The sequence below is a fragment of the Pan paniscus genome, chromosome 4 (assembly GCF_029289425.2).
Source record: "Pan paniscus chromosome 4, NHGRI_mPanPan1-v2.0_pri, whole genome shotgun sequence".
Taxonomy (NCBI): domain Eukaryota; kingdom Metazoa; phylum Chordata; class Mammalia; order Primates; family Hominidae; genus Pan; species Pan paniscus.
Window position 1 is genome coordinate 128090896 of NC_073253.2, and position 12014 is coordinate 128102909.

The window sequence follows — 12014 nt, forward strand, 5'->3', positions numbered from 1 at the left end:
CCACACACACCCCTCACCCCAGTATGCTGAGAAGCAACCTGACCTGTTTCTCCTACTCAGAAACTTGTGCTGACTGGAGGTGCCTAAAGACCACGTTCGACTTAGCACACCTGGCTTAAGAGGAGCCCCCTCTCTGCTGTTTGACCTTGTCACCCTGATTTGGCTTTCCCCTCCTCACTCTCCCAGGCAAACTGTAGCTTGTCCCCAAGGTGGACTGACTTCCCGCTGGACCTTCCTGACAATGTTTTCACTTTGCTCCTCTCTCTATGTTGCTGTTTCCCATGCTGTATTAAAGTTATCTACAAGAAATAGAGCAGAGCAGTGGTTAGGGAAGCTGGATCTATGGCAAACCTTCCTGGTGGAATCCTGCTAGCTTTTTAACCTTAGCTAGGCAAGTTACTTAACTTCCCTGGTCCTAAAAATGAGAACAAGTATAGCACCTATGTTACAGGATTAAATAACATAAGTAAAGGGCTTTAAGTTGTACTTAAAATATAATATTAAATAAAATCTCCCTCTCTAGACTACAAGGGCCTTAATGTCAGAGCCCAGAGAATGTGTGGTCAATACTGAATTGATCATCCTAGACTGTATCTACTGTTTCCTTTTTCTTTCCCTATAACTAACAAGAAATCACGACCAACTGCCATCCGTATGGCAGTTCTGCCTTACAACTGTCTGGGACTAGCCCTAAATTATCTTTAAAATGGTCTTTTATCTCTAATCAGAAATATTTCAAAACATGTACTTCTTACAGTCCCGGCCAGTGGCTATCAGAAGGAAAATCTCAGAGTACAGGTGACTTCCTTCTTTTGGGATATATTCACTCTGCTCTGTAGGAGTAAACAGGAGAATTTCCTCCTATTCCACAATGCCGAAATTTCTCTCATTTTATGCTGCTGCTGGTCAGAACTTATAAAAGAGTGAGAATTATCTATGAGGGCTCAAAAGGTGAATATAACGATCATTTCTCACACGGCAAAGTGTTATTTCTTATGGCAGCATTTCTGAGTGTTTCGTATACACCTAGAGGTTAGTTCATAGATTTTACCACAAAAAGATTGGTCCCACCGTCAAATAACTGGGGAATGCTGAGTTCCATACACGGGCAGGGTTCTGTAGAAGTCCTCAGAGCTTCTGATCAGCTAATATGCATTTTCTGTGCAAAAGAAAGGGGAATATACAGCTCTACCCACACTTTGTTGCCCCTTGTCTCTACCCTGCATCCATACCCAGCACCACGCTGAACTTGAACATGACAAGACTTCGCTTCAGGAAATGCTGCCCTCCAGGCCTCTTGCTTGTCTTTTACTTTTGTTTATACTTTCTTTTGTCATGTAGAAGTTTAAATTTTTGATGTTGTCAAGTGTACTTGTTATTTTATTTATTATTTTTACTTTGTCTTCTAAAAATAAAGACCCTTCCCTAACTTCACAAAGATATTGTGTTTGTGAGAAAAGAATAAATTTTCTTTAAAAACTTTTTTTTAACTCCTTCACATCTAGGCAATTTGTGTATGTGTATGCCAAACCAGTTGTTTCATCTTTCCCCTCTGATGTACAATGCAAATGGTATCACAGATGACATTTCTGTATGTGTGTGCAGGTTGTGCATCAGTTAGGATTATGTTCAGCTGCTTCAACAAGATAGAAATGTCTTCCTTTCTTACATTGTCCAGGTAGGTAGTCCAGGGCTTATGCGACTCTCTACGCACACTTTCTTCTTGTTGCTTGGCCTTACGTGGTCTTGGCTCTCATGGTCCAATATGGTGATATCTGCATTCCAGGCAGCAAGAGGCAATGATAGTAATACAGTGCAAATGAGCCAACTCTCAGAGGATTCCAGAAGCTGCCATGTGGCACTTCTGCTTACATGCTATAGGCCAGAGCTGGAAAATGGGGTCTTTATTCTGGCTATCATGTGCACAGCTAAAAAGTCCATAAAATGTTAGAGGAGAGCAGATGTTGGGAGGCTGCAGCCATCTCTGCCAAGTCTGTTTCTGGACTATCCATTCCAGTGAGATGCCTGAAAATCTTTTTTTCTAATACTATGAAATTCTTGTTTATTAGAAAATTAAAATATAAAAAATGACAAGCAAGAAAATAATCAGCCATACACCAACAGAATCAGCCACAGATAATTTCTTAGCCTTCCACCCCTTTTAAAGAAAAATTTCATGTTTTTAAGTGATATATGTACATTTTAAATAATTTGAACAATACAGAGAAGTTTAAATTATCCCAATCCCACCACTCAGAAATCACCATCATGAACACTACATTTATATCATTCCAGAAAACTTTCTATGTATATTTACTGATAGGAGGAAAGATAATAGAGATACTTTATAGGAATCTGGGCCATAATACAGATGCTATTTAAATTAAAAGTACTTAATTTTACTTGAATTTAAAAGAAGACAAAGAAGTTGAAACTGAAGAAAGAGTTGAACTTCAAAGAATGTTTCTTGACCACAAGAGATATTACTTCCTAAAAGATACCTCTGAGGTTAAACAAAAATTGTAAAAAACACTCAGGCTAGAGTTATTTTCTTAAAATGCACATTTCAATGACATATGAGTGTGTGAGTGTGTGTGTATGTGTGTTCAGTGTGTTCATTGCTTTGAAAAATTAGCTCTCATGATTCTTTCCATCTCTGACTGACCTGCTTCCTAAGTTTAGTTACATATTATTGTTACATTATCCATGTTTATAACACTCATATTATGTTTTGTAAACATAACTTCATAGTTAGTTGATAAATATTCTGAATTAAAATGAATTCAATGGTCATCATTAGTCTTCTTACCAAGGCTTTTTTTTCCATTTGCAAGTTCTTTATTTTTGTTCATCTCTTCATGGACTAAATTAATCGTTAAGCTGTTTTTCCAGGAAGTATTTTCGATGTTTAACAGTATCTGTCTGTGCCTCGATACTGGAACCATATCTTGGCTGGGTATTATATCCTTGAGTCTCATCTTTCCCACTGAATGTGGTAGGTTTTGCCTCTTTTTCTTCTGGGAAGAAGCCTGAGGCCAGCCTGAATTTTCCCCTTTATAGGAGACATTTTTTTCTGCTTGAATGCCTAAAGAAGTCATTCTTCATCTTTTTTTTTAGGTTCAATAACTTAACTAAGATGTCTTAGTAGTAAACATTTCAAATCAAGCTTTTCTGGAATATAGTGTGTTCTTTCAATCTGCAGCTTTAGTTTTGAAATTTACTCGTTTGTTTCTCCATTAAAGGAATTCTCTTTTGGTTCTGTTTCTGGTTTTCCTTCTTCAGGGATTTTAATTAATTTTTATATCAGATCAGCTTTGTCTGTCTTTCATTTCTACTAATTCTAATTGCTTTAATCTCTTTGCCTAGTTTAGCTGCCCTAATTCAGTAATTTGAGTTTCAGTGGGGCCCATTCTCTTTCTTGTTAGTTCTAATTTGTTTGTCTATAATAATATGTTTTTGTCCTCAACTTGTTGCCTTTCCATCCCATTCTTGTGTTCTAGCATCCTATCGTTGAGCCCCCACTTTATTAAATTCACATTCTTAAGTCATTTCATAATATGAAGCAGTTGCAAGAAATTCTTTAAGATTTTTTTAGGGGTGGGGAGGAGCCCTCATCTTTCACTCTCTGTTTTTCCCCTTATTTATCATTAATATTTTGCTGCCATGTGTTTACATCCATTTCTTTTCTTTCTGGTTTGGCTCTGTCCAGACCTTCTTTATGCCACTGTAACACAGCAGCAGGGAGAAGAGCTTACTGACGTCTCCCCACTGTTTGAGACCCTATTTTTCCCTCTGAGCTAAGCAGAAGGCTGAGTATTTAGGTTCTCTACGCTTTTTGGTAGTCTGGATGGGACAGCTGAGCTGAAGCAGCCTGCGGTCTTTGTTGGAATGCCTCAGCATGCTCCTGTCCTGAGAGCCTTTTTAATGTCCTGTACGGGCTCATGCCACCTAATTGGGGTGGAAAGCAGGACTCTATACACCTTTTCTGAGGAAGGGGCAGAACTCAGGATCAGTTTCCCCATGGGGAGTGTTGTTCTGGAGACTTTATTTCCATCAGCCAAGTCAGCTTGGTGGCTCGTGCTCCCTGCTTCCCCATCTCCCCCCGGCATGCTTTTTAATACAGCTCATTCAGAAGAGGAAGAAGACAGGGCATGACTCACATCTGCTTCCTTTCAGATTCAGGAGCCATAGGAAGAATGTTCAGGTTTTGGTCCATTTCTGGGCACTTGGGACAGGGTAGGGAGCAGAGACGTGTGGTGCCATTCCTTGCCACTCCAGAATCCTCTATGTCTTTCTTTAGATGTCAGTTTGGAAGTTTATTGTTTGGTTGCAATAGATTTTACTCCCTTGTTTTATTTACTTTCTTTGATTTTGTTAGGAATTGAGAAAGAGAAGTTCTGTGGGGAAGCATTCATCCATAATCTGTAAGCAGCAGTGTCCCTACACATTTTTATTTTTATTATTTATCTATTTATTGAGACAGAGTCTCGCTCTGTTGCCCAGGCTGGAGTGCAGTGGCTTGAGCTCGGCTCACTGCAACCTCTGCCTCCCAGATTCAAGCAATTCTTCTGCCTCAGCCTCCCGAGTAGCTGGGATTACAGGCACCCGCCACCATGCCCAGCTAATTTTTGTATTTTTAATAGAGACGGGGTTTCACCATGTTCACCAGGCTGGTCTTGAGCTCCTGATCTCAAGTGATCTGCCCACCTCGGCCTCCCAAAGTGCTGGGATTACAGGCGTGAGCCACCATGCCTGGCTTTCTGCACATTTTTAAAGCAGCACATGTTACTTCTGGCTTTGAGGTCTGACTTGTCCCAATGACTGCTGAAACAATACAAAACAAGAACAGACTCGAAGAGCCTACTGAATTCCAAAGTCCCGAGATGTCTCGGCTGGCAGGCAAACTCTCCCATTTTGAAAACCAGAATTCTTAAAAGCCAGATTGAGGAATTACAGTCTCATGGCAGTGCTGCCAGGTTGAGGCCTAGATCAGGAGTCCTGGCCTGATGGAAAAGTTAGCCTAGAGAGAAGGAACCATTTTCTTATGCCTGCCAGAAAGATTGGCAAGAGTTTGTACTGAGGCTGGGTACAGGGAGCCATGTGGCACAGAAGGAACAGCCAGCAGAAAGCAGCCCTTCCCTGGCCTCATGGGTTTATAGCTGTCCTGTGCCTCGGAATTCCACAGTGTACCCTCATGCTGCAGGATGCCTCCCTGCCTTCTACCAGAGCATTTAGCATGGATGTCCTGGAGACAGAGCACCAGGGACACCTTGGAAAGCCCTGGAGATGAGAATCTCTGCCTTTTTTCATAGAAGAGGCACGCCTAGCCCACGAGTCCCTGGGTTCCCTGAGACAGTCCTGAATCCAGGGTTCTCAGGGATGCAGCCAGGTTTTGTGGAGCCTGAAGCTTGTGGGATTTGGAAGCCTTTCTTTTAGGAAAAGAATACACTGGCAGGGCATGGTGGCTCACATGTGTAATCCCAGCACTTTGGGATGCCATGGTGGGAGGACTGCTTGAGCCCAGGGGTTCGAGACCAGCCTGGGTGACATAGTGAGACCCCCATCTCTATGAAAAATTAAAAACTTAGCCGGGTGTGGTGGCACAGGTCTGTAGCCCCAGCTACTTGGGAGGCTGAGGTGGGAGGATCACTTGAGCCCAGGAGATCCAGGCTGCAGCAAGCTGAGATTTCGCCGCTGCACTCCAGCCAGGGTGGCAAAGCGAGACCCTGTCTCAAAAAAAATTTTTTTTAATTTAAAAGAATACACAGTTATAAAGACAAAATTAGATATGGATGTAATTACTTATTTAGAATGAGAAAAGAACAGGACTTAGAAGGGACACAAGCAAGTGAGTGACCTGGAAATGTAAGCCTCAAGTTTCATGAGGTCCAGGGTGCCCTCAGGGAATGGGCCAGAGACACCCACAGGTCTCCAGTCCCTGAGTCCACAGGGATCCCTGCAGCAACTCTATGGTCCAGAGCTGCCAGCAGGGGAGCAGACCCCACTCCAAGCCTGGCCCGGAGGGTCTAAGGACAGGGCATTGACAGCAGCTTTACAAGGAGCTCCACAAAACTTATTCAAAGATTCTGCCCATGGCCTCCCCTAGAACCCTGGGCCTCTCCCAGGTGGAAGCATTCTGCTCTTTTAACATAGTTGTGGCCAAAAAGAATTCTCTGGGCCAGGTGCAGTGGCTCATACTTGTAATCCTAGCACTTTCAGAGGCCAAGGCAGAAAGATGGCTTGAGCCCAGGAGTTCTAGACCAGCCCAGAAGACATAAAGATATCTCATCTCTACTAAAAATTTTAAAAATTAGCTGGGTATAGTGGTGCACTCCTGTAGCCACAGCTACTCAAGAAGCTGAGGCAGGAGAATCACTTGAGCCTGAGAGATTGAAACGGAAGTGAGCTATGATCAAGCCACTGCACTCCAGCAGAGTCTCCAGCAGAGACTCCGTCTCTTAAAAAAAAAAAAAAGGGGGGGGGGGGGCGGGCACGGTGGCTCATGGATGTAATCCCAGCACTTCTGGAGGCTGAGGTAGGCAGATCACCTGAGATCGGGAGTTTGGGACCAGCTTGGCCAATATGGCAAAACCCCATCTCTACTAAAAATACAAAATTAGCTGGGCATGGTGGTGTGCACCTGTAATCCCAGCTACTCTGGAGGCTGAGGCAGGAGAATTGCTTGAACCTGGGAGGTGGAGGTTGCAGTGAGCATGGATCCCGCCACTGCACTCCAGCCTGGTGACAGAGTGAAACTCCATCTTAAAAAGAAAAAAAATTATCTGGAAAAAAAATATGTCAACTGTCCAGTAACCAAACAGCTACAATCTATAGAAGTGGAGGATTTCAAGATGCTCCCATTAGAGAGGCCACCCAGCTCCAGCTCATATCAGCATGGTCTCCATCTCTGCAGCCATGAACAGGTGGGATACAAGCAGGTGAGAGGAAGCCCCACATAGTGACACCACTAGGCAGAGATGAGGAAGTTAAAGTGTTTTGCTTTTTTGGAAAAATGTGACCTTCAGAGGGCATGAGGGAAGTGGAGAGAGAGAAAGAATGCTTCATGCTGTTTAAGGCGCTAGAAGAAGCCATCAGGAAAGGAGACAGTTAACTAAGGACAGGCAAATCAGCAAGGCAAGACTTAAAACGAGAGGGGTCTGCAGAGCAATGCTTTTCAAACTGGGTCAAAAGGGGCCATGGGGGACAAACACTCATCTGGTGGAGCTCTACAACCTCCCCAAACAGCGCCATTCCGCCTGCTTCATATATAAGGCTTTCATTTCAACAAAGGGTTTTTCCGCAGCTAAAAATAAGTCTGACAAACCACCTCTCTGGGGGAAATGTATTCAGACAGACAAAATGGGTCTGGAAAAGGCTGCTGCTGGGAGGAATCCAGGGAAACCACTGAGTCCGAGTTCAGACAGCTGAGAGGTAGAGTTTTACCTAGAACCAAGGGGTTGGCCAGGGAGATTGGAAGAAAGGATTCAAGGGAGCTAAGAGAAATTACTCTAAGTTGAATTAGAAGTAGAAATGACGGTAAATTCACAATAAAGAAAACACACACCACAAGGCTGAGGCCATCTGACTGGGGAATGAAAATGGAGAAAGCTAAGGACCTGATTAACATACAGAATCCAGTCTAGATGAACTCCTGAACAAGAGGCCAAGGCCCAGCACTCATCTGCTTGGTTCATATCACCTGTTTATTAAGTGTTCCTTGCCTGCTGGGGTGGGGAGCAGGGGGGCTGGATTGTGAAGGAGTGGTAACCAGGCAGAAGCCTTTGGGGAAGTGGAAGAAGGTTGAAGGGAATACACCTCCATTCATGGCAGAACTTCTGCTGCAGGACTTGGGACTTGTTGATCCAGGACCTAGCGCGGTATGGGTTATGGGACCCATACCCACAGGCAAGATGGTATGGTGGTCAGAATAGTGGCCCCCCACAAGACGTCCACTTCCTAATCCCCACAGCCTGTGAATATCTTACCTTACATGGCAAAGGGCATTTTGCAAATATGATTGAATTGAGGATTTTTAAATGGAGAGATTATCCCTGATTATTCAGGTGGGCCCAGTGAAATCCCAAGGGCCCTTGCAATAGGGCTGCGTTATAATAGGGAAGCAGAAGAGTCGGAGAAGGAGATGTGATGAGAGAAGCAGAGATCAGAGTGATGCAGCCACCAGCCAAGGAATTTGGGCAGCTTCTAGAACGGAAAATGGCAAGGAAACGAATTCTACCCTACAGCCTCTAGAAGGAGCATAGTCCTGCCAATACCCCGATCTCAGCCCAGGAAGACTGTGGGACTGCTGACCTCCAGAACTGTAAGACAATGAATTTGTGCTGTTTTAAGCCACAACGTTTGTGGCAGCAATAGACCCCTAATAAAAATGGCACTGTGTCTAAGGGTGTGCTCTCTGAACTCAGTTGTCTGAATTCTAATTCCAGGGCCATCACTTGCCAGCTGAGGGATCTCAGGTAAGTAAACTTATATTCTGTGCTCAGTTTCCTCATGTGCAAAATGAGGACAATAATAATTTCTACCTCATATGGTTATTGTGAGGATTACATGTGAAGTGCTTAAAACTATTTCTGACACAGAGGAAGCTTTTCAATAAATGTTAACTGCTGCTAATATTATTATTATTATTATTATTATTATAAATTACCATCACAAGATTTATTTCCACCACCCTGCTTTCACCTTCCCAACCCTGGACCCAGAAATGAAGCTTGATCAGAAGATGAAGGACAAGTTCAATGTCACAGCTGTTAAGACTAGGCACCAGCATCCATCATTCACTCACTCAACAAAGTATTTGTTGAGTGTCTGTTATGTGCCAGCCACTGGTTCAGATGTGGAAGACACAGGAAGAGAGGAAAGGGGACAAAGGTCTTCTTCCTTGCATTGCTCTTCCTTTCATCAAGGAAGAAAATCTTTCCAGATCCCCCACTAAAAATGCCCCCTGAGATCTCAGTGACCAGAACTGAGTCATTTGACCACACAGAATATAAAGGATTGCCAAAGGTTGGCCTGGACTAATGGAATGTGTGTTGGCTGTATTACTGAGAATATTTAAATTTACTGTAGCAGGCAAGAAAAAACAAAAAACAGTAGGCAAAATTCAAAAGCTGTGTTAAGAATAGATAGTAAGTTGGTAACTTGAGAGACATGCGAGACATAGAATACATGAAACATATGGGTGTCAGGCTTAGATTTAAAAGGATAGAACACACAAGAGTATTACTTGGAGATAGAAAGGGATGGAAACCGCCAGTTATAAGGCAAGGATCATGCTAATTCCAGATGGACAACTGTCATCCTCAAATTGGTCCCCTTAGAGACCCCCACTTTGATCCCATCCTGGTCCCTCCTGTACTCTTTCCCAGCTGCTTGGCAGGTAAATTATATGCTATGGGTCTAGCCAGTGTATTTGCCCCTAGGCTTCTTTGATAAAGCCTGTTAGCTCTAGGCACCTTGTTTGCTGAGCCCCTTTGTTCAACCTTAACTCTTGTTTTCTTTTATCTTTCTCACTTTACTTATTTATTTATTTTTTTTCAGACAGGGTCTCCATCAGTCGCCCAGGCTGGGGTGCAGTGATGTGATCACAGCTCACTGCTGCAGACTCGACCTCCTGGGCTTAATCAATCCTCCCTTCTCAGCCTCCCAAGTAGCTGGGACTACAGGTGTGTGCACCAGGCCTGGCTAATTTGTATCTTTTTGGTAGAGAGGAAGTTTCACCATGTTGCCTAGGCTGGTCTCTAACTCCTGGGCCCAAGCAGTCCTCCCACCTCGGCCTGCCAAAGTGCTGGGATAACAGGTTTGAGCCACCGCACCCAGCTAACTCTTATTTTCTTGTTTTCATAATCACATTGTCAGTGTAGACAGATAATGGGGGAGAGAGAGAGAGAGAGAGAGAGAGAGACAGGGGTTGGGGGGGATATAGAGGGATAGTATGTGAACCCTGGAACACAGGATTCAGGCAGTGTGCTCCCTCCAACTTGCTTACCCCATACCCTAACTGGGTTAACCTACCCCACCTCTTTCCCCTAGCTTCTCACTGTACGCTTTAAATTGGATCAATAAGCAGGGTGACTTAAGTATCTTAAATTGGTCTGTGAGTCTTTCTGTTCATGATCTCCAGACAGCTTACCTGACAGGGTACTTGGAAGCTACATTGCATTAAGATAATTTCCCACATGACAAAACAATGATTTGCCTCTAGGGCTGGGCACATTGCTATCTGAAAAAACTGGAGTCTGTTAGAAAAGAAAGAGAATGGCTGTTGGGTAGGTGCCTGAAGGCACAAGAGTTCACTTAGTCTGGCCTTCTGACTCCAGGTCAGGCAGGCTGAGTTCATTTTAGATAAAGGAAAGTGTCTGTTTTTCTGGTGAATTATGGATTTGGGGCCTGTAGAATTTGTTCTTATCTGTGAAGTCCCACTTGGAGGGGAGGGGAAGGGCTGGTTCACTTCTCAGGATCCTGCTGGCCCAGGTTATGACTATAGAAGTTCCTCAACAATTGAACACTGGGGTCATTTACACAACAAAGATTTACTGAGCGCTTACAGTGTGCCGTGGGCATGAAGGTAAAGAAGGCATGGATGCTGCCTGCCAGAGTTCAGAGTTCAACAGGCAAGCACACATAAAAAGTATTAATTATAATAATACACAGACCAACTTGACCACCCCTTTAAGAAATCTGCCTTCAGTCAAGCAAAATATGCTAAGAATAAGATAAAAGGGCAAAATACCAGCGTTACAAAGCCCAAATCCTGAGCCACCTGGTACCATCAGCCCGCTGCGGTCTCTCACTGCCAACTTTTACCTAGTTCTCCCTTGTTCTCACCTCACTTACCTTGCCTGCCCAGGGTGACATTCCTTTAGTTTTCTGCTGGCCTCCAGAACCCTGTGTCTTGGCCATCCCCATTGTTCTTGCTCTCCTTGCCTCAGCAATCCTACTGAAGGCATACTGGTGGACACCTGATGGCTCAACCTGGCTCTCACCCTCCCAGCGTGTGCTCTGCTCGAGCAAATGCTTCGCCCCCAGCCCAGGCTGTCTTGGTGGGACCCAGACCATCACAAATCAGGAAGCACACTGGCCTGGTACCCCCTGCCAGGGATCCAGGGGAGAATGAGAGGAGGGAGATCTTCCCTGGAGATGACATTTGAGCTGAGGCTTAAATACTAATTTGCTCTGGTCAGCAACAGTTTCAAACACAAAAGATGAGCCCACCCAAGGCAAAGACACTCTCCAGGAATGAAGCCAGGGCCTTGGGGAGCTACATTAGCTCTTCCAGGCCACCACTGAGAGAATGACAGCAGGTCAACTCACATTACACGAAACCCATCTGCTTTCTCGGCATGCTCCTGAGCTGCCCAGAGTTTCATGAGGAAAAAAAAGTATCACCAGCCCTGGTGCCTGACAGCACTACATCCTGATGCTTCCCTGCTCAGCAGGCCTCCCAGAGCTGCCTGGAAATCCTGCACTTGTTTCTGGCCACCATCCTGTCCCTTCTCCACAGCAGCAGCCCCAAATATTAACCACTCTCCCTGCCTCCAGCCCCCTTCACATTCAGCTGATGCTTTGTTCTCTTTTTTTTTTTTTTTTTCTGAGACAGTCTCACTCTGTCGCCCAGGCTGGAGGGCAGTGACACGATCTCAGCTCACTGCACCCTCTGCCTCCTGGGTTGAAGCAATTATCCTGCCTCAGCCTCCTGAGTAGCTGGGATTAAAGGCACCCACCATCACGCCTAGCTAATTTTTAGTAGAGATGCGATTTCGCCATGTTGGCCAGACTGGTCTCGAACCCCTGACCTCAAATGATCCTCCTGCCTCAGCCTCCCAAAGTGCTGGGATTAGAGGTGTGAGCCACTGCACCCGGCCTTGATCTCTTTTATTACAAAGAAAACCTATTTATTGGTTCAAAAAAACATTAAAGACCTACTGTGTGCTAGCACCAGGGGGATAAATCAGGTGTGGTTCTTGCCCTCACAGTATAGTGGGAATTCAGAAAAG